The sequence below is a fragment of the Lissotriton helveticus genome, chromosome 3_1 (assembly GCF_964261635.1).
Source record: "Lissotriton helveticus chromosome 3_1, aLisHel1.1, whole genome shotgun sequence".
Taxonomy (NCBI): Eukaryota; Metazoa; Chordata; class Amphibia; order Caudata; family Salamandridae; genus Lissotriton; species Lissotriton helveticus.
Window position 1 is genome coordinate 373,143,387 of NC_136061.1, and position 18,605 is coordinate 373,161,991.

General features: G+C 48.8%; 1 protein-coding gene across 6 annotated transcripts in view; it reads right to left on the reverse strand.

Annotated features, from left to right (window-relative positions):
- The window catches only part of LOC144824550 (adenine phosphoribosyltransferase-like), a 393,625-nt gene that overhangs the window by 220,103 nt on the left and 154,917 nt on the right, over positions 1-18,605 (reverse strand). Inside the window, exon 1 of one of the 6 annotated variants that reach the window (XM_078683605.1) lies at positions 16,379-16,463. The exons of the other annotated variants lie outside the window; for them this stretch is intronic. The gene's annotated coding sequence lies outside the window, so the exon portion shown is untranslated. Of the gene's footprint in view, positions 1-16,378; positions 16,464-18,605 lie in introns of those variants that run through there. 6 annotated transcript variants of the gene reach the window in all.

Here is an 18,605-nt window from a genome sequence, read left to right on the forward strand (position 1 = left end):
GAAATATACGATCGCGCGCCCCCTATGGGCTGCTCGGGATGAGCCTGCGCGTTGCTTTCTGGAGGCTGTAGTCATGGAGGGATGTGGATATCCCCTTGTACTGTGTGCATAAATGTTCTGCTGGTAAATTAAAAGCCCGCAAATGAGCTTCAGCATGCGAGCGTAACCTATTTCCACGGATCATGCTCCACTTCGTGGCCCCAACTTAGCGGGTGGAGCATCTCGGCGGCCAGGGCGCCGCCTGTATATGTAGCTCCTGCTTGTCCCAAACTAGCGAGATGCTCTCGAGCACAGTCCCGGGCCTCAAGCTGCAGCCCTGCTCAAAGGTGGAAACGCTGGCATGCCGAGTCCTTTTCGCAGCCGTTGCACCCCTTCCTGACGCGTTTCGAATTTCTTCATCAGAGGCTGGTGGTGAAAGGAAAATGACACACAGTCCGGTGCTAACAGCTTCTGAAATATACGATCGCGCGCCCCCTATGGGCTGCTCGGGATGAGCCTGCGCGTTGCTTTCTGGAGGCTGTAGTCATGGAGGGATGTGGATATCCCCTTGTACTGTGTGCATAAATGTTCTGCTGGTAAATTAAAAGCCCGCAAATGAGCTTCAGCATGCGAGCGTAACCTATTTCCACGGATCATGCTCCACTTCGTGGCCCCAACTTAGCGGGTGGAGCATCTCGGCGGCCAGGGCGCCGCCTGTATATGTAGCTCCTGCTTGTCCCAAACTAGCGAGATGCTCTCGAGCACAGTCCCGGGCCTCAAGCTGCAGCCCTGCTCAAAGGTGGAAACGCTGGCATGCCGAGTCCGTTTCGCAGCCGTTGCACCCCTTCCTGACGCGTTTCGAATTTCTTCATCAGAGGCTGGTGGTGAAAGGAAAATGACACACAGTCCGGTGCTAACAGCTTCTGAAATATACGATCGCGCGCCCCCTATGGGCTGCTCGGGATGAGCCTGCGCGTTGCTTTCTGGAGGCTGTAGTCATGGAGGGATGTGGATATCCCCTTGTACTGTGTGCATAAATGTTCTGCTGGTAAATTAAAAGCCCGCAAATGAGCTTCAGCATGCGAGCGTAACCTATTTCCACGGATCATGCTCCACTTCGTGGCCCCAACTTAGCGGGTGGAGCATCTCGGCGGCCAGGGCGCCGCCTGTATATGTAGCTCCTGCTTGTCCCAAACTAGCGAGATGCTCTCGAGCACAGTCCCGGGCCTCAAGCTGCAGCCCTGCTCAAAGGTGGAAACGCTGGCATGCCGAGTCAGTTTCGCAGCCGTTGCACCCCTTCCTGACGCGTTTCGAATTTCTTCATCAGAGGCTGGTGGTGAAAGGAAAATGACACACAGTCCGGTGCTAACAGCTTCTGAAATATACGATCGCGCGCCCCCTATGGGCTGCTCGGGATGAGCCTGCGCGTTGCTTTCTGGAGGCTGTAGTCATGGAGGGATGTGGATATCCCCTTGTACTGTGTGCATAAATGTTCTGCTGGTAAATTAAAAGCCCGCAAATGAGCTTCAGCATGCGAGCGTAACCTATTTCCACGGATCATGCTCCACTTCGTGGCCCCAACTTAGCGGGTGGAGCATCTCGGCGGCCAGGGCGCCGCCTGTATATGTAGCTCCTGCTTGTCCCAAACTAGCGAGATGCTCTCGAGCACAGTCCCGGGCCTCAAGCTGCAGCCCTGCTCAAAGGTGGAAACGCTGGCATGCCGAGTCCTTTTCGCAGCCGTTGCACCCCTTCCTGACGCGTTTCGAATTTCTTCATCAGAGGCTGGTGGTGAAAGGAAAATGACACACAGTCCGGTGCTAACAGCTTCTGAAATATACGATCGCGCGCCCCCTATGGGCTGCTCGGGATGAGCCTGCGCGTTGCTTTCTGGAGGCTGTAGTCATGGAGGGATGTGGATATCCCCTTGTACTGTGTGCATAAATGTTCTGCTGGTAAATTAAAAGCCCGCAAATGAGCTTCAGCATGCGAGCGTAACCTATTTCCACGGATCATGCTCCACTTCGTGGCCCCAACTTAGCGGGTGGAGCATCTCGGCGGCCAGGGCGCCGCCTGTATATGTAGCTCCTGCTTGTCCCAAACTAGCGAGATGCTCTCGAGCACAGTCCCGGGCCTCAAGCTGCAGCCCTGCTCAAAGGTGGAAACGCTGGCATGCCGAGTCCTTTTCACAGCCGTTGCACCCCTTCCTGACGCGTTTCAAATTTCTTCATCAGAGGCTGGTGGTGAAAGGAAAATGACACACAGTCCGGTGCTAACAGCTTCTGAAATATACGATCGCGCGCCCCCTATGGGCTGCTCGGGATGAGCGAGCGCGTTGCTTTCTGGAGGCTGTAGTCATGGAGGGATGTGGATATCCCCTTGTACTGTGTGCATAAATGTTCTGCTGGTAAATTAAAAGCCCGCAAATGAGCTTCAGCATGCGAGCGTAACCTATTTCCACGGATCATGCTCCACTTCGTGGCCCCAACTTAGCGGGTGGAGCATCTCGGCGGCCAGGGCGCCGCCTGTATATGTAGCTCCTGCTTGTCCCAAACTAGCGAGATGCTCTCGAGCACAGTCCCGGGCCTCAAGCTGCAGCCCTGCTCAAAGGTGGAAACGCTGGCATGCCGAGTCCTTTTCGCAGCCGTTGCACCCCTTCCTGACGCGTTTCGAATTTCTTCATCAGAGGCTGGTGGTGAAAGGAAAATGACACACAGTCCGGTGCTAACAGCTTCTGAAATATACGATCGCGCGCCCCCTATGGGCTGCTCGGGATGAGCCTGCGCGTTGCTTTCTGGAGGCTGTAGTCATGGAGGGATGTGGATATCCCCTTGTACTGTGTGCATAAATGTTCTGCTGGTAAATTAAAAGCCCGCAAATGAGCTTCAGCATGCGAGCGATCGTATATTTCAGAAGCTGTTAGGACTCGGCATGCCAGCGTTTCCACCTTTGAGCAGGGCTGCAGCTTGAGGCCCGGGACTGTGCTCGAGAGCATCTCGCTAGTTTGGGACAAGCAGGAGCTACACATATATATATATATATATATATACACACACACACATACATATACATACACATAGATATATATATACACGCACACATATATAAAAATAAATAAATGTTACAATATAATAAAAGAATTACAGTTACTTCAGTGAACTAGAACCGGTGAATGTCAGTGAGTTTTTAGGGTTTAAAATGTTAAGCTTTAACTGACATTTTCACCTAACTATAACTACACTTTAAACTAAGTTTTTTTTAAAGTTATTAATAATTATCCTAATTATATAATGAGTAAACAAAGAACAAGGGAAACCTGTAAGTCAAGCGGGAACGAGGTTCAACAATATATTACAAGAGACAGTGTTCCCTACCAAGGAAACAAAGCCATGAGCACAGAACTACAATTAGAGCTGTGTTGGCATACATCCAAATGGAAATAATTGTATTTATTTAAACATCCAATAAATACAGAAAGCACATAATAAAAATACAATGCAGTGGGTAAAAGTGGCAGGGAATGGAAATCACCAGATTTCTAGACCTCAGGCATTTGCTACCAAAGTGACTTTCAACAATACATATTTACAACAGTCACAGTGTGAGAAACATCTTGTGCTCCACATAGATCATGAACAATTAATTGGATTTAAGGTGTGGGAGTCGATGTTCCGATCCCAACTAAAGTAGGGGGATCATCATCGGGACAAAGAGATCTATATGCCTGAGAGATAGCCTGAATGAGGCAGGGATTGAGCAGGGTGGGGTGGGGGGCGGAGGGGAGATAAGCAGAAAGGGGGAAGACAGGAAGACAGGAAAAAAGAGGGGTAGGGTTGGAAAAAGAAAAAAAGAGAAAAAACAGAGGCGCTATAAAGTCCAGGCACTCCCTCGGTGGAGCGGGGGACAAGCCAGGAGGACCTTACCTGCCAGCACGCCTGCACGCAGCGCCAGTCCCTGGGTGGGGAACGCTGTAGGTCTCGCCGCCATCACTCCATCAGCGCGGCTGGAGACTACAGCTCCCAGCGGGCTCAGCGCGCACTTCCGGTTTCCCGCTGTCTTCGCGCCCGGAGGCGCTATAAAGTCCAGGCACTCCCTCCGCGTCGCGGGACGCGCGCGGGCAGCGCCGGGCGGAGCCCGGGCAGAGGGCGGGCCGTCTGTGGCCGTCCGGGGCAGGAGGAGGCAGGGCAGGGCCACCCCATTTCCATCTACCGTACCGGTTTCAACTTGTGGTGCCGCATCTCAGCATGTCAACTCGCTCCGGTAAGGCCTTGAGGGGTTGCGGGGAGAGTGCCCCCGGGGGTGCTATGTTCGGCTCTATGGACAAATTCCTGACAAGGGTGGCGGCTGTCATCGACAATGAACTTGCCATATCTGAACGGCGCCTTTCTCTTGACTTTCCTCCTGCTAAAAGTCCATCTCCAGCAATAGTGTTGTCCCCTCTAAATCCTACTTCCCCTGTACCCTTGCTTGGGGATCTACCTGGGGATTCCTTTATTGCACCATCAATGGGTGGTATAGAAGGGTTAGAAAGCTCACTGACCGGTAACCACGGTACTAGTCCTTGTGCCGTGCTTATAGATCCATGTAATGAGCTCTCCTTAGCAGGCTCACCTGGCATTCAGTCCCAACACTGCCCTGAGGTTCCTGCTCCCGTCCCACAAGCTCCGACTAAAAAGCGACCTAACCAGGAGCCTATCAAAAGGAAGGGGAAAAGGGCAATTTACACTCGAAAGGGCTGCTCATCCAAGATTACTAACCATCCCAGGTACCCGCCCCTGAGGGGTCCTTCCCCCCTGAGCGCCGCAGGACCTGTATCCTCAGGGACACCTATTTGCGCTCCAGCTGTTATTGATACAGTACCACCTTCCTTGTTGGCCCCACCAACGCCTGACCAGGCCAACGTGGGTCACTCCATGGAGGCGATTGAGAAGCTGGTCAAGTCTCTTGTGTTGCCACTTATAGACCAGGTCAAGAGGTTGGGGGACAGGCTTGACTGCTTTGAGCAGGCTACTAGGGACAATTTTTTTGCCCTAAAGACCCTTCTCAAGCACCAGCCAAAGCCCGGTGAGGATAGGACAGATAGGTTAGATAAGTCCAATAGGATAGAGGTTCCAGTGAGACCCCCCCTGGGAGATCAGCTGATGCAGCCGCCCAAGCATCCAGCCCCTGGGAATACTATCTTGGCTGCTCCTAAGGTTGGTCCTAGACAGATAAAGCCGAAGGCTCCCACTCATGCTGCTCACGTGCATGCTACCCCTCCCCCAGTAGCAATAACCCCGGTGGCTACCCAGGACCTAAGGCAACACCAGAAGGGAGGGACGGGCCCTACTTCGCAACCTGGGGCTGTTATATCTGATGCAACTGGCGGTGTTGCATCAACTTCTAAGGTTGCATCTATTCCCGTCCCACCTACAAATCGTCCCCCTTTAGGTCCTCCTCAGAACAGTAGACGAAAGTGCCCCCCAGTTAACCTCCCCCCTGAGTGCCACCCGTATGTTGTCATCCTTACGAAAGTCCCTCCTATTGGGAGTACCCAGCGGGAAAACCATCAGGCACTCAAGAATAAGGTCATCCACTGGCTGAAAGCCAACAGGCCCCTGCCTGCGGGAGTGGATGGAATTATTCTTGGTGTACGCAGGGTGGGTTGGATTGGACACGGGAAAAAATCGCTCGAAGGGGATTGCGTGGTGGTAAACTTCCAAGATGCTAGGGTTGCCCATTTAATATGCTCTCAAGGTCAACCCACGGTTGGATCGGGTATCGACATAGTCGATTTGACATTTTTTTACCCACGGTCTATTATGACCACCCCCACCATCCACCTTGGACAACCCACCTATATTAGCAGCCCTGGGGGCCAATTTTCTGTGGAGAACACTGCCCACGGCCTTTCGACCCCGGGAGTTCTTTCCCAGCAGCTATGCCTAGCTCCAGTGATACCAAATTGGGGACCTTGGAGCTGTTGACTCGGTTATGATCCGGGGGAGGACGCTGTGGCCCCAGGCTTTGTCGCCGAGTCAACACCATACCCCAAATCCAATGGCTCCTCCTCCCCACCGCAGACTCAGGCTACGGCCGAGTCTGTAGAGGGGAAGGGGGAGACTGGGGCATCCTATAATTTTCTGGCTGGTCCCCCTGATGTGGGTTCTGTGGTCTTATCACCCCCTGTCGAGGATTGTAGCATTGCAGCTGTAACGGACCCCCAGATTAGGGTTTTCAGCTGGAATGTGGCGGGCCTCGAAAGGAAGCTGGCGTTGCCGGACTGGAGCGAGCGTGTGGAGCAATACTCCATATGCCTGTTCCAGGAAACCTGGAGTCGGGTGCCCCTACACAAGGCGGGCTATTCCACCCACTTTTTGCCGGCAGTAGTAAGTGCAACTGGCAGGGGCCGCCCCTCTGGCGGCTTGTTAATCTGGGTAGCCACCGAACTCAACTGTAGGGTGGAGGAGAGGGACACTAATTGCCCTGACCTCCTAAATATTTTGCTTAGAAATTCCCAGGGCAGAGTCATTCTAAATATTTTTAACATCTATGCCCGTGGCACTAAGGGGGGAAGAGAATCCCCAGTTATAGCTTGCCTGGAAGCGCAACTCCGCTCATCTCCACACAGGTCCTGTACCTTGTTGGCAGGTGATCTGAATTGCACTTTCGAGCCCCTGGACCTGGACATCCTAGCAGATCAAGAGGAACTTGATAATGGGTGGGGGATTCCGCCCCTCGAGCTTGGTCCTGTTAAAAAGTGGACAGAAGTGGCCCTCCAGATTAACTCACTAGTTATGGAGTTTGGTCTTAGAGCTGCCAATGGCAGGACCAGGTCCGACAAAGTAGGGGCGCACACCTACAACAGGCCAGGACACACGTCACGGATTGATTATTTCCTCCTTGACATACACCTGTGGAGCCTGGTGGAGGACATGGTAGTTTTACCTTCTGTGGAGAGTGAGCACAATCTCCTGTCCCTCACCCTGTCCCACAGGTGTGTCAATAGCACCGTGAGTAGTTCTCCTTGTAACCCCGCTCCGGACCTATCAGTGGTCACGAACTGTGGACGAAGGCTAAAGTGGGCGAAGCTAGCTCTTTCGGAGGAGAAAACCTCTGCGATTAGGCAGCTTCTGGTCTCAGCCCTAGCCAATCTTGACTGCCAAGAGGAAGGGCTGATGGAGGTGGCACCCAGGTTTTGTGTCATAATTCAGGCCATTGGCGACCTCTTTGCAGTTCCAGCTCACCCGAGCGGAAGGAAACCAAGCCTACGATCGGGTCAGGGCTGGTACAACCAGAAGTGTAGGGAGGCGAAATCACTTCTTATCGAGGCAGTCAAGTCCAAATTACCGTCTAGGACTAGGGAGGCCAGGAGACACTATGCACTCTGCCAGAAAAATGCAAGGATGGAGTGGGAGGATAATTTCTGGCAGGACCTCCTGGCTGCCAGTCGTGGGAAAGATGCCAAAGGTTTTTGGGACATGGTGGGCAAAAGGAATCGTCCCGACGATTCCCGGAGGACTTGTGCCATTAACGCCCAGACTTGGTTCTCCCATTTCCAAAATCTTTATTCTGCTGTTGAAGGCCCACTTAATGATCCCTTTAAAATCCCACCCTTTACTCTAGTTCGTGACCTGGAACTGTTTTCCCCCCTGGATGTAACAAAGCAGATCAAAACCTTGGTCCCTTTGAAAGCAGCTGGCCCGGATGGCCTACCGGGGGACATTCTCCGTGCTTACCCGGAAGAATGGGGGGTACTAATCTCTGCACTCCTCAATGCAATCATGGGGGGAGGGCCTGTGCCTGACTCCTGGAGAGGTGCGGAGGTGGTCCCCATTTTTAAAAAGGGCAGTCGGGACTTACCCGGGAACTATAGGCCTATAAGCCTAATAGACTCCAGCCAGAAATTGGCCGGGAAAACCATCTTGGGGAGAATCACTCAATGGGTGGACGACAATCACATTCTGTCCGACATGCAGGCTGGGTTCCGTTCGGGTACAGGAACTATTGAACAGGCCTTTAGGCTTTTGTTGTTACACTGGAAGGTGGTGGTGCTGGGCAAAGGCAGTCTTTATTTGGCCTTTATTGACCTTAAGACTGCCTTTGACCTGGTACCAAGGGAGGAACTTTGGAGGGTGCTTCATGGTTTAGGGATGCCCCCGTACCTATTGAACCTCCTTATTAACCTGCACATCAACACCTATGCCCAGGTTAGATGGGGGCTGAATGGGGAAAAGACCGATAAGATCAGGGTCGAGAGGGGAGTAAGACAGGGCTGTGTTTTGGCCCCTACCTTATTCTCCCTCTATATTAACGGGGTGGTAGATCATCTACTGGGCGAACCATCAGACGCTCCCAGCCTGGGTGGAGTAAAAATTCCAACTCTGTTGTTCGCCGACGACACCCTCCTCATTTCCAAAACCCCCCAAGGTCTACAGACATTGCTGAACCGCTTCCAGGACTTCTGTACCTCTAAAGGCCTCGTCATTAACATAGACAAGACCAAGTACCTAGTCATGCATCCACCTCGCAAACTTGGCCGCCCTCCAATTCTGAACTCTATACCCCTAGAAAGAGTGGCGGAATTTGATTATCTGGGGATCCGACTGAATGATGCAATGAGCTGGACTGCCCACATTGATAAAATGACTCTGGCCCACAAAAGGGTGGGGGGCGCCCTTCTTAAGGAGTACAATAACTCCACAAAACATTGTGTTGCTCCTATACTTGAGATCTACAAAGCTCGTGCGGTCCCAGCTTCACTCTATGGATCGGAACTGTGGGGCTTGGGCAAAGTCGACTCATTGAGTAAGGCCGAAAACAAATTTATCAAGGATCTTCTTGCCATTCCATCGAGCAGCCCGACCATCCCAGTGCTCTTGGACACTGGCTGTAAAGCCATAAGGGACCAGGCTCGGCTTCGTCCCCTTCTGCTCTGGGCACGCTTGTGGAGGGTCCCGGAGCTACAATCCTATGCCAATGGGCTGGCAGAAGTGATGCATGCTGATGGATGGAGTAGCATCAAATGGCTGAAGGACATAAAACATCTGTTAGGGGAACTTGGTTTGGACTCTTGCTGGCATAGTCACTCCGCTCCTCCAAAGAAGATTCTAAAAAAACTTTTCTGGGAGTGGGTTAGTGTGAAGCGCTCTAGAAGCCAGCAGCATTGCAAAACCACCGCAGCTTTCCTGCTGTTCAAAGACGTTGTCTTGTATGAGCCATATATGGATATTATATCAGTTGCTATGGATAGGTCCTTGTACATTAAATTTCGGCTAGGAACCTTGCCCTTGGCCGACCTCTGTTCAAGGTGGAATAAAGCCCAGCCCACATCACGCTTTTGTGCCTTTTGCCAGGATAAACCAGAGACGGTGCCACACTTCCTTTTCGAATGCCCGGACTATGGTCGCCCCAGATCACGTTGGCTTGGTCCCATTTGCAGAGAACTGGGGACTCGTCAGTACTCTGTTGCCCTTCGGATTCTTTTAACTAATACAGCCCCTCCTATTGTTTGTGCTGTTGCTAAATTTTTAAAATGGGCTTGGTTGATTAGACTTAGAAGACTGACCATAACAATTTAATTCCTTTTTATCTAATTTATGCTGACATAACGTGTTTTAATTTTCATTCCATTTGTACAGTCTTACTTATTTCGACATGCTGTTTTTATCTTTTTGTACTGCTTTTATGATATGTGCATATCGAAATAAAGCATCAATCAATAACCAAACATAACATGCAAGTTGTGATAAGAGGGGTATAGTCAAGGGATGAATTACACAATCAGGAGTGGTCTATACGTAGTGAAGGAAGGCCTATAGACTAGTGCTTCAGTAAATTATGAAGCTAATCTCACATACACAAGGTGATGGGAAACTGGTCGGCGCTAAGGTGAACACAGAGTTAAATTACTGAGGTCATGCAGGGTGATTCGGAAGTGCACAGTCCTCAGCTGTGTACAATGCGAGGGTACAGTGCCAGTCCTAATAGTGAGATTGGTTGAAGAGCTAATCTAAGTGAGATAGTTTCCTTATAAGAAGGTCTTCCATGTAGAAATAATTCTAGAATAAAATGGAGTCAAAAGCAGGTGATGTGGTGGTAGAGTATCAGGTGCGGTATATAAAAACGTACTGCCAGCCAACATGTCGGCAAACATAGAGGTCAGTAGGCGGGTCAGGAAGCAATGTCCTGCCCTTAAAATTATAGATTAACATGCTTGCACAAGAATTAATATTCCCACATAAATGTAGTCTTACCAGACTCACTTAAGACATAAATTCAATGCACCGCAAGAACATATAAATTAAATGTCACATAAAATCAGTATACAAATCAGCGTTTAAAAAATATGCTAAATAGAATGACCAAGAAACCAATCTGGTTGCCCAGGGACGGTCAAGAAACCTTCACAGTCGAAGTCATAACATTTTCAAACGAGGTGAAAGGCACATGTAAAGCATTCGAAATATATTGGAATATATGGTTCACTGGTAACCTGTTAGAGTAGGGCACTATCCGGCCCAATATTAACAGATACATACATGGGACAAGATGCACTCAATGGCAAAAATTTGAGAAAGTACAGTGGGTGCGACAGACTTGAAGACATAAGATGCCCAGTGTATGGGTCAGGAGAAACATAGAAAAAAGATAGAAGAACAAGAAGAAACCACAAAAAATAGCAATAATGACTCATGGAGATATCACTGCGATATCTGAGCGTGCGCAGACTAGATCAGGTTGGTCCAGTCCTCCATTCAGTTCAGTCCAGTATGGAGGCTGTTGGTGCGTAAAATCCACTTCAGTTTCTCTTTATTGAGAATCCCGTTAATGTCTATACTTTGTGGTGGTGGTTGGATCACATCAATAACTTGCCACTTCAGATCATACTCTGTCTGTCCTTGACCTGTGAAGTGTTTCACCAATGGTGCATTAGGGGTTTGGCATCTCAACCTACTACAATGTAGGCAAATTTGAATCCTGAATTTTTGCGTGGTTTGACCAATATAAATCTGATCACATGGGCATATAATCGCATATACAACATTGTTGGTATTACAGTTGGAAAAATGGTTCAAGGTTACGTCAATATTTCCATAGACATATTTTTTACTCTCAATAGTCAAATGGCACACACTGCAACCTCCACACCTTTAGTGGCCTAGCATAGACAGTAAAACCCACCTCTCAGTCAGTGTCTGGGAGGTCTTTTTGGTTGGTAATGCTGCTCCTACCAGGTGGTCTTTGATGTTTTTGTTTTTTCTGAATGCGAAAAGTGGGCGTTCCAGTGTCATGCTGCATACATTTAGTATTGGCCAGTGTTTCAGAATACATTTTTTCACCCGATTAGAAACCGGGGAGAAAGTTGTCACACAAACCATACGGTCACTGACTGTCTTCGGTTGAGGGGTCAAAAGTACGTTACGAAGGCAGTCCCAGGCTCTTTTGAGTGATTTTTTAACGAGTTTGCGTGGATAGCCTCTATTAATGAGTTTGTTAGACAAAGTGTGTGCTTCCTGAAAATAATCCTGCTTGAAGTAGCAGTTCCTTCTGATGCGTAGGAATTGTGAAAAAGGTAGGGAGTCACGCAGTGAGCGAGGATGATGGCTATTGTAGGCGAGCAGTGTCCCTCTCAGTCCTAATATGATTTTTTTTTTTTTACTTAAAACAGTGTTCAGGTCTTGGCCTGAGACCTAGCAGCTTCTTTATCTGAAAGCTGTTTTGCAGCCCTATTAATGGTCAATTCTCCCACCCTTGTCTAAAACATACATCTGAGGACATGCCTATAGCATATGATCGAAGGCTGCTACGGTTGTCCCACAGCTGGGCAGTTACTGGGGATTACTGAGAACATATCCTATAATGTAAATGGAATAAAGACACATGTGAGGCACAAAACTGAATTTGAATAAGCTTCAGTTAGGTATTCATTGCGATTCAGACAGTTCCTCGCCTAGATCTGCCTTCCAGGTGCTTTTTGGAGCGTTCAGATGACACTCTGCTTCATTCTTAGGGATTTGTACAGACTAGGAATCATACGCCTCCTCAAGTCAGTAAAATGTATAAAGTGTGGTCAACCTAAGGTTCATTAGGTGTTTGCTCCCATGTAGCCATGATCGCTCTTTGAGGCGCTGCATGCACCAAAAACTGTCAACTTGACACCCCTTACTCCTTCATGAATTTGTCAAATGACACGAGGGACTCCCAGATTAAAGAGATGGCTCACCTTGCAAGCCTCTCTGTTTGTCTCTTCAAGCATCTTGGTCTGTCTGTAATATTTAGAAAAAAAATTCAAAAAAAGCATTTGCAAATACAAGAAGCTGGCAACCAACGTCAAACCGATCAGCTTTTTTTTGCCTGGTATTAGCAAAGACGTTTTGATTTTATTAAAATTCTACATGTAACAGTTATTGGGTTTTTCAGCTTCCTCTATTAGTCTGTTTTTGCACCATTCACTTTTTCTTCCACCCACTCCTGCATGCCTCATGGCGCAATGGGTCAGCCCACTTCAGCTATTTTCCCCTTCACTGTGGCTTATGGCATGCTGCCCATTCACAAGAACATCCCAACAAGGTACTTCCCTTCAGTGCAAGGGACGTCTTTGTTAATTTGCGCTTTTTGGAGACCGCAAAAATAATTATGCCGTTAGCCAATTTTTTTAATATATTTTAGAGAGCCCGGCAGCTTCCTTATCAATAGTTTTGCAAAAACCCTGAAGCCCAAAATAACAATGGTCAATAGGCTGGCGCCCAACACCAGACTTATTGGCTTTGCCAATGCTTGTTCACACTGTACCGGTCACTAATAAGCATTCTTTGTGCTGTTTCTCTGTAGGAGACTCGCCATAACAGGATCACTCTGCTTTTAGTTCTAGGACCCGAGGTCTCCATCTGACCTGTTGCTGAGCCCCCAAATCACACTGTGCAACGAGCTTTCGGAGTACCCAAAGAAAGGAGTCTGCCTGTCCAAAAGTGGCACCTCAAGAGAAGTAGACATGAGGTTTGGCCTTGTGCCAATTGGTGGACTGAATCCTGGTTAAATACCTACGGCGGGTTAAACAATACATTATAGCCTTAGAGCCAGACGTAGCAGGCTCCACCGTCCAGTAAAGGCCTGCTCCAGTGTTAAAAGCCCAAACCCAGGGTGAGGGCCTTTAGCAAGGGAGCGGGCCTCTAATTGCAAGTAGAGCCCACTACAGAGTGCTCTAAGACTATTAGAACATTCTACCCCTAGAGGGAAGAATGTTCTAATTTGTAAAAACATCCCCTCGAGCTCCGAGAGGCCTTGAAAACAAACATTGGACTATTTCTTTCCGGGCTCCTACCAACCATTAGAAGCCTGGAGAACTCCATTGTCTTCAATGAAGCACTCAACATTCCAATGTTCTAATATAGCCTTAGAGCCCACTGTAGCGGGCTATACCAGCCTTGAAAGACCGGCTCCAACGTTAATGTCCCGAGTCTCTGGCTCGGGCCTTTAACAATGGAGGGGGCTTTCAATGGCCAGCAGAGCCTGCTATGGATAGCTCTAAGGCTATTAGAACATTCCGCCCCTAGAGGGCAGAATGTTCTAAGGGCTGCGTGAGGCCTTTTGTTCACAGCAACAGCTGTGAACAAACATTAGAATGTTAGAGCTCCAGGCATCTACCGGCCATTAGAAGTCCGGAGTATTCCATTGTTTTCAATGGGGCTCCCAACATTCCAGTGTTCTTATACCTTTTAGATCCTTTTCTCAGTGGAAGGCTTATGGCTGTCTGTGAGATGCTGAAGTCAAGGGAACGCAGTGGGGCCCCCAGACACTCCGCCCCCAAACAGGAACATAGTAGTGTTTTAAGCATCCCCCCAAATTCTTAGTTCACACACATTCTATGCAGATGTCCCCCGGTTATAGGAGCATCAATGTCACCTCTTCAGTGCGGCTCTCATTCAGGTGTTTACATCATAAGTAATGATTTCATTGATAGGGTTGCAGCAATCATAATCTGTGTCTCCTTCAGACGAAGAGAACTTCTGCATCAGTATTCGCTCTTACATTATCCACACCTCATGAAAATCGCCCTTAAGGTCACTCCCATGATTTAGGGACAACAATCCTTGCTGGGAAAGCAGTGCCACTCTGCCCTTGTTCATCTCATTCTGGTCAGTGTCTTATTCACCAGTGGGCTCAGCATTTATGGGATTAGGCTGGCAGTGCTAATGATTCATGTCAGTGAGAATAAAATCTGTGATCTCATATGAGTGTTGTGATACAGCAGGAAGACTGTGTATACAAGATGATAGGTGTAATATAGAAAACAGGATGAAGCAGCACAAAAATCATGTTCCGGCTAGGTCAAACTTTAGGAATCAATACCAGTCTCACAATCTGCCTTCCAGAGGGTCTTGGAAGAAAGCCAGTATACATGCACTGGGCCAAGATTATGAAAGTGTACAAATTTGTAAGAATCCCTGGGTTCTGTCTGGCCCCAAGATCCAACCAGAACTCCAAAGCCCCATCCAGCCACTAGATGTACTTCATCTGGACTTAGAAGGAAACTGTGCACCAGCCCAGAGAGATGTTTCAAAGGGAATTTATCTGCAAGGACCAGACATAAATACTGGGAAGAAAAATATCGCCTCTACAGTAACCTCGAAGGAGTGAGCTCTATGGACCAGTGTGGAGAAACAGAGGGCCCTACCTGCCAAGATCCAGAAAGGAATCCTAGTGGCCTGCATGAAATTGTCACAAATAAATGAGCCACCCAGAACCCACAGGGTACGTCCCGCCCAGAACTGATGACTCAACTTCAGACTGGTCTATGAAGCCGAGGTAGTGTTCTGGAACATCAAACTAGGAAACGGGATAATTTATAGTCAAAACCATACATTGAAGCACCCACCTTTGCCCCCTTTGAACAGTTGTAGAAACACAGACTGCTCCAAAAAATGGAGTTTCCTAGAACACCTGACAAACTCATTAAGTTATTTTAACTGCAGGACTTTCCCAACTGTAAATATAATCCCTACTCTTTTTCAAAGATACAGTCCTGGCTGTTCATAGAGACTATCGAGTTTAATTATTTCTGTCACTCCATATCAGAGTTCCAAATAATGTACATCTCCGGAGTACAAGTCGTGACTACACCTCCTCAATACCCTTGGAAAGTCAAGCCCGCTGAGAACACAACCTGCAGTGAAATAGTACCCACGCCTCAGGCCACGAGGGGTGACGACAATACTGCACGAAAATGCTGTCCAGTAAGGACTAACTGTGCTAGAAACCAGAGATAAGCTTCACACTCGACGCCTGCCAATCTGCAATGGCCTCTTTCCAAGAATGCTGTCTATGTGCTAGATGAGAACATGCTGAGCGCAGCCGGCGTGGTTTTCTGTTTTACCAATACAAAATCGAATATCACGCACAGAATGCCTAGTCCTATCTTTCCCAATTTAAGAAGAGTGAATTGGCATTCTGTTGCTTTTTCCCTGTGCCCAGAACCCATTTAGTGCAGAACTTTTCACGCATGCGTTGGGGCTCGATGAACTAGGATGCCGTCTGCAAGTGAGAAATACACTGGAGAATGAGTGAGACGCAATCGCTGACAGTGAGTGACACGAATGAGGTCTCATTGAAAGTTTGGATGGCATGTGCAGAATGAATGTGTGACACCAGGCGCGCAACACCCATTGGCCTCAAAGGGCTTAAGCGACCCCCCCCTCGTGTGTGGCAGCCCGGGATGAGACACTTCCCGGGCCCGCTCACAGCCGCACCCGAGCACTTCACAGGTCTTTAAAAGACCTTGTGCATGTTAATGGGGCTTTGTTGTTGTTTCACCACTTCTAAGAGCCCCTGCAGCTCCGCTCTGCCGGTTGCCTAAAGATTCAGCCCCCACTCCCCGAAATTTGACTCTAGTTGCGCCTCTGTCCGACACCCCAAGGTGGCCAAGTGATCTACTGGATGGAAAGGGTTAATCTGTCACCAATGAAGGCCTCAAGAATCTGGGATACCTCGAGCAGAGCGCTGACAGCGGCCCCGTACTCTCCTGGCTTTACTCATGTGTGGGATATAAATACCATCCAATGTATGACATAACCAAACATAACATAATCAGAAACACTGCCCTAGACACGTTCTACCGGCGCTCTCTGGGGATGGGGAGCAGCAAGTCTGGAAATAAACAGAGCAGGAGAGATTGCGAAACTCACTTTTAATCTCAAACACGTAAGAGTGTCGAGGAAGGCTCGGCCTGTGATAGGGCGGTTTCCGGATGGAATGCTGCAAACACCGTTATGTTATACTCGTTATAGCGCACGTCCGCCAATAACTTGGTCTGGTAGCGCTTTTACCAGCAGACGCATCACGCATTAACGAGACAACGCCTGCTTGCAGCATCTGGAATACTAAGTTTCGGGTAGGTTTTTGTAGCCACTTCTAAAAAACTTACCTGTGTTCGCTATGCTTGAATTCCTGAGAGAGACTGGAGCCCTGAATCGGAGCTGCCTGCTACAGTCCGTCCCACACCCAGCCTCTGCGCACTGTGCAGCCAGAGGCCCTCGCAACAAACAATACACTGCCTCGCAAGGCATCTGCGCGCGCCCGAGAGGAGCGGGCAGGGGGTGTGGGCTGATGGTAAATGATGAGTAAATGGTTTGTCTGGCGTCGTGTGTCACGCGAAGAGAGTTCGAGAATGACAAACTTGACATCAACTTTAACCTGGTCATCAAAACAAAGTGATAACCTACCCAAGTCAATCACCCGATAAATTGCATGGGTCTAAAAGGTAAATACGTGCTCGTACTGTAACTGGCTACAGGCCAAACATGTCCGGGCCGCTTGCCAATTGCAGCTGGAACCCTTGCACCAGCTCAGCAGGATAACGAGGCCGCGTGCGAAGTGCAACACCAAACGGGCTCCAAGGGTGCCAAACAGCAGTGCGCAGTTTTTAAAATACATTTCGACGCGCTATATTCGACCGTACTATGCAACTTTCAAGGCATGCCCCCATACATCCCAGGCACTACAATTACCCCTAGGCGCTTTGTGGGAAAGTACAGGCACCTCTCCGTAATAACAATATTCAATATTAATCTAGTAATAATAGGCGTTACTCTAAATGGATTAAGAGCAGCACTCATTGGCAGGACTGCTCCACTTTTAATGGAGGAGACCATTGCTTCCCAGCAGGACTTCAGCAGACTGCACCAGCATCTCAGCAGGTCCACTCCCCTTTATGTCATTCCACTTTACAACACTCTAGGCCACCCGACTGACATTCCACTCTATGCCACTACACAACACTCTGACATTCCACTCTACGACATTCCACTCTACGACATTCCACGACACTATGCCACTCCACTCTATGACATTCCAATCTACGACACTTCATGCCACTCCACTCTACGACTTTCCACTTTACAACACTTTTTGCCACTCCACTCGACGACTTTTCACTCTAAGACACTCTATGCCACTCCACTCTACGACTCTATGCCACTCCACGACACTATGCCACTCCACTCTATGACATTCCAATCTACGACACTCTATGGCACTCCACTCTATACCACAAACATTTAGCCATGCTAAACAGCAGCCACACTGGTGAACAACATGGCTACACACATTGGCAAAGTCAATAGCTCTTGCACAGGCGAGACCTACTGGCTTTGCCAATAAGCCAATAAGACCATCTGTTCCCAGCAGAACTTAGATAATTTCAACAAGACAGTACCAGCATCTCATCAGGACCACTGCACATTCAACAGGGCAGTGATTATTATATAACATGATAAATATTTTAAGATAATTGAAACATATAAGATAGAAGAGGAAAGAAAGAGGGGAGAAAAGGAGGTGCTGTTAACTGAAAAAGTTTACAAATCATAATATTATATAGATAAAACCGTGTGTGTAAACTCCAAATGAGCATAAAGTGCCAAAGCGGAGATTTCTGTACAAATAATTCAAATGTCCGGAAAGGCATAAAACTAACAATAAAAAACGCTCATGGAGGTTTCAATATTTTTTCAGTATTCCCTAAGTTTAGAAAGATACCAGAAATTGACTTATAAATATAAGAAGTCAAAGGAGACCATATGTTATTTCTTTTTTACATTAAAATCTAAAGTGGGGGATGTGGCCTGCCGCGAAAGATGGCGGACGCCTAACTGTACAGCTTCCGGGCCAAAAAATCCCTTCCATCCCCCATTAAATACCGCACATCTGCCAGAATTCTGCAGAGTACCTTAGCTGCAGGCACCGCAGCTACCGGTTGGATTGCCCTGCAACTATTGGAGGGGCTGGGCTCCTACACACGGATCGGATCAGGAATCGGGCCTACGCACTTCGCAAAGCCGCTAGCCGAAGCCAAGGGGCAGAAACATCGCTCTATCTTTTGTGGCGTGCCACTGCCAGAGTGCCCGACCAACTGCCTGATGAGCCCAAGGTATACAGCTTTGCCAAAGGAGTCTGCATAAAGCGACAAGCGGAAGTGGCCACTGGCTGTGGTAGAGGCCGGGTGCCGACTTGGGAGTGGCGCACTGTGAGGTCGGCATGGAGCCTCGAGCCTCGCTGAGCGGCCTAAGCGAGCACTGGGTAGCGGTGCACCTGGAATAGCTCCCCCACCTACCTTCCTTCCTTCCTTCTCAGACTTGGCCGACTGGTGCAGT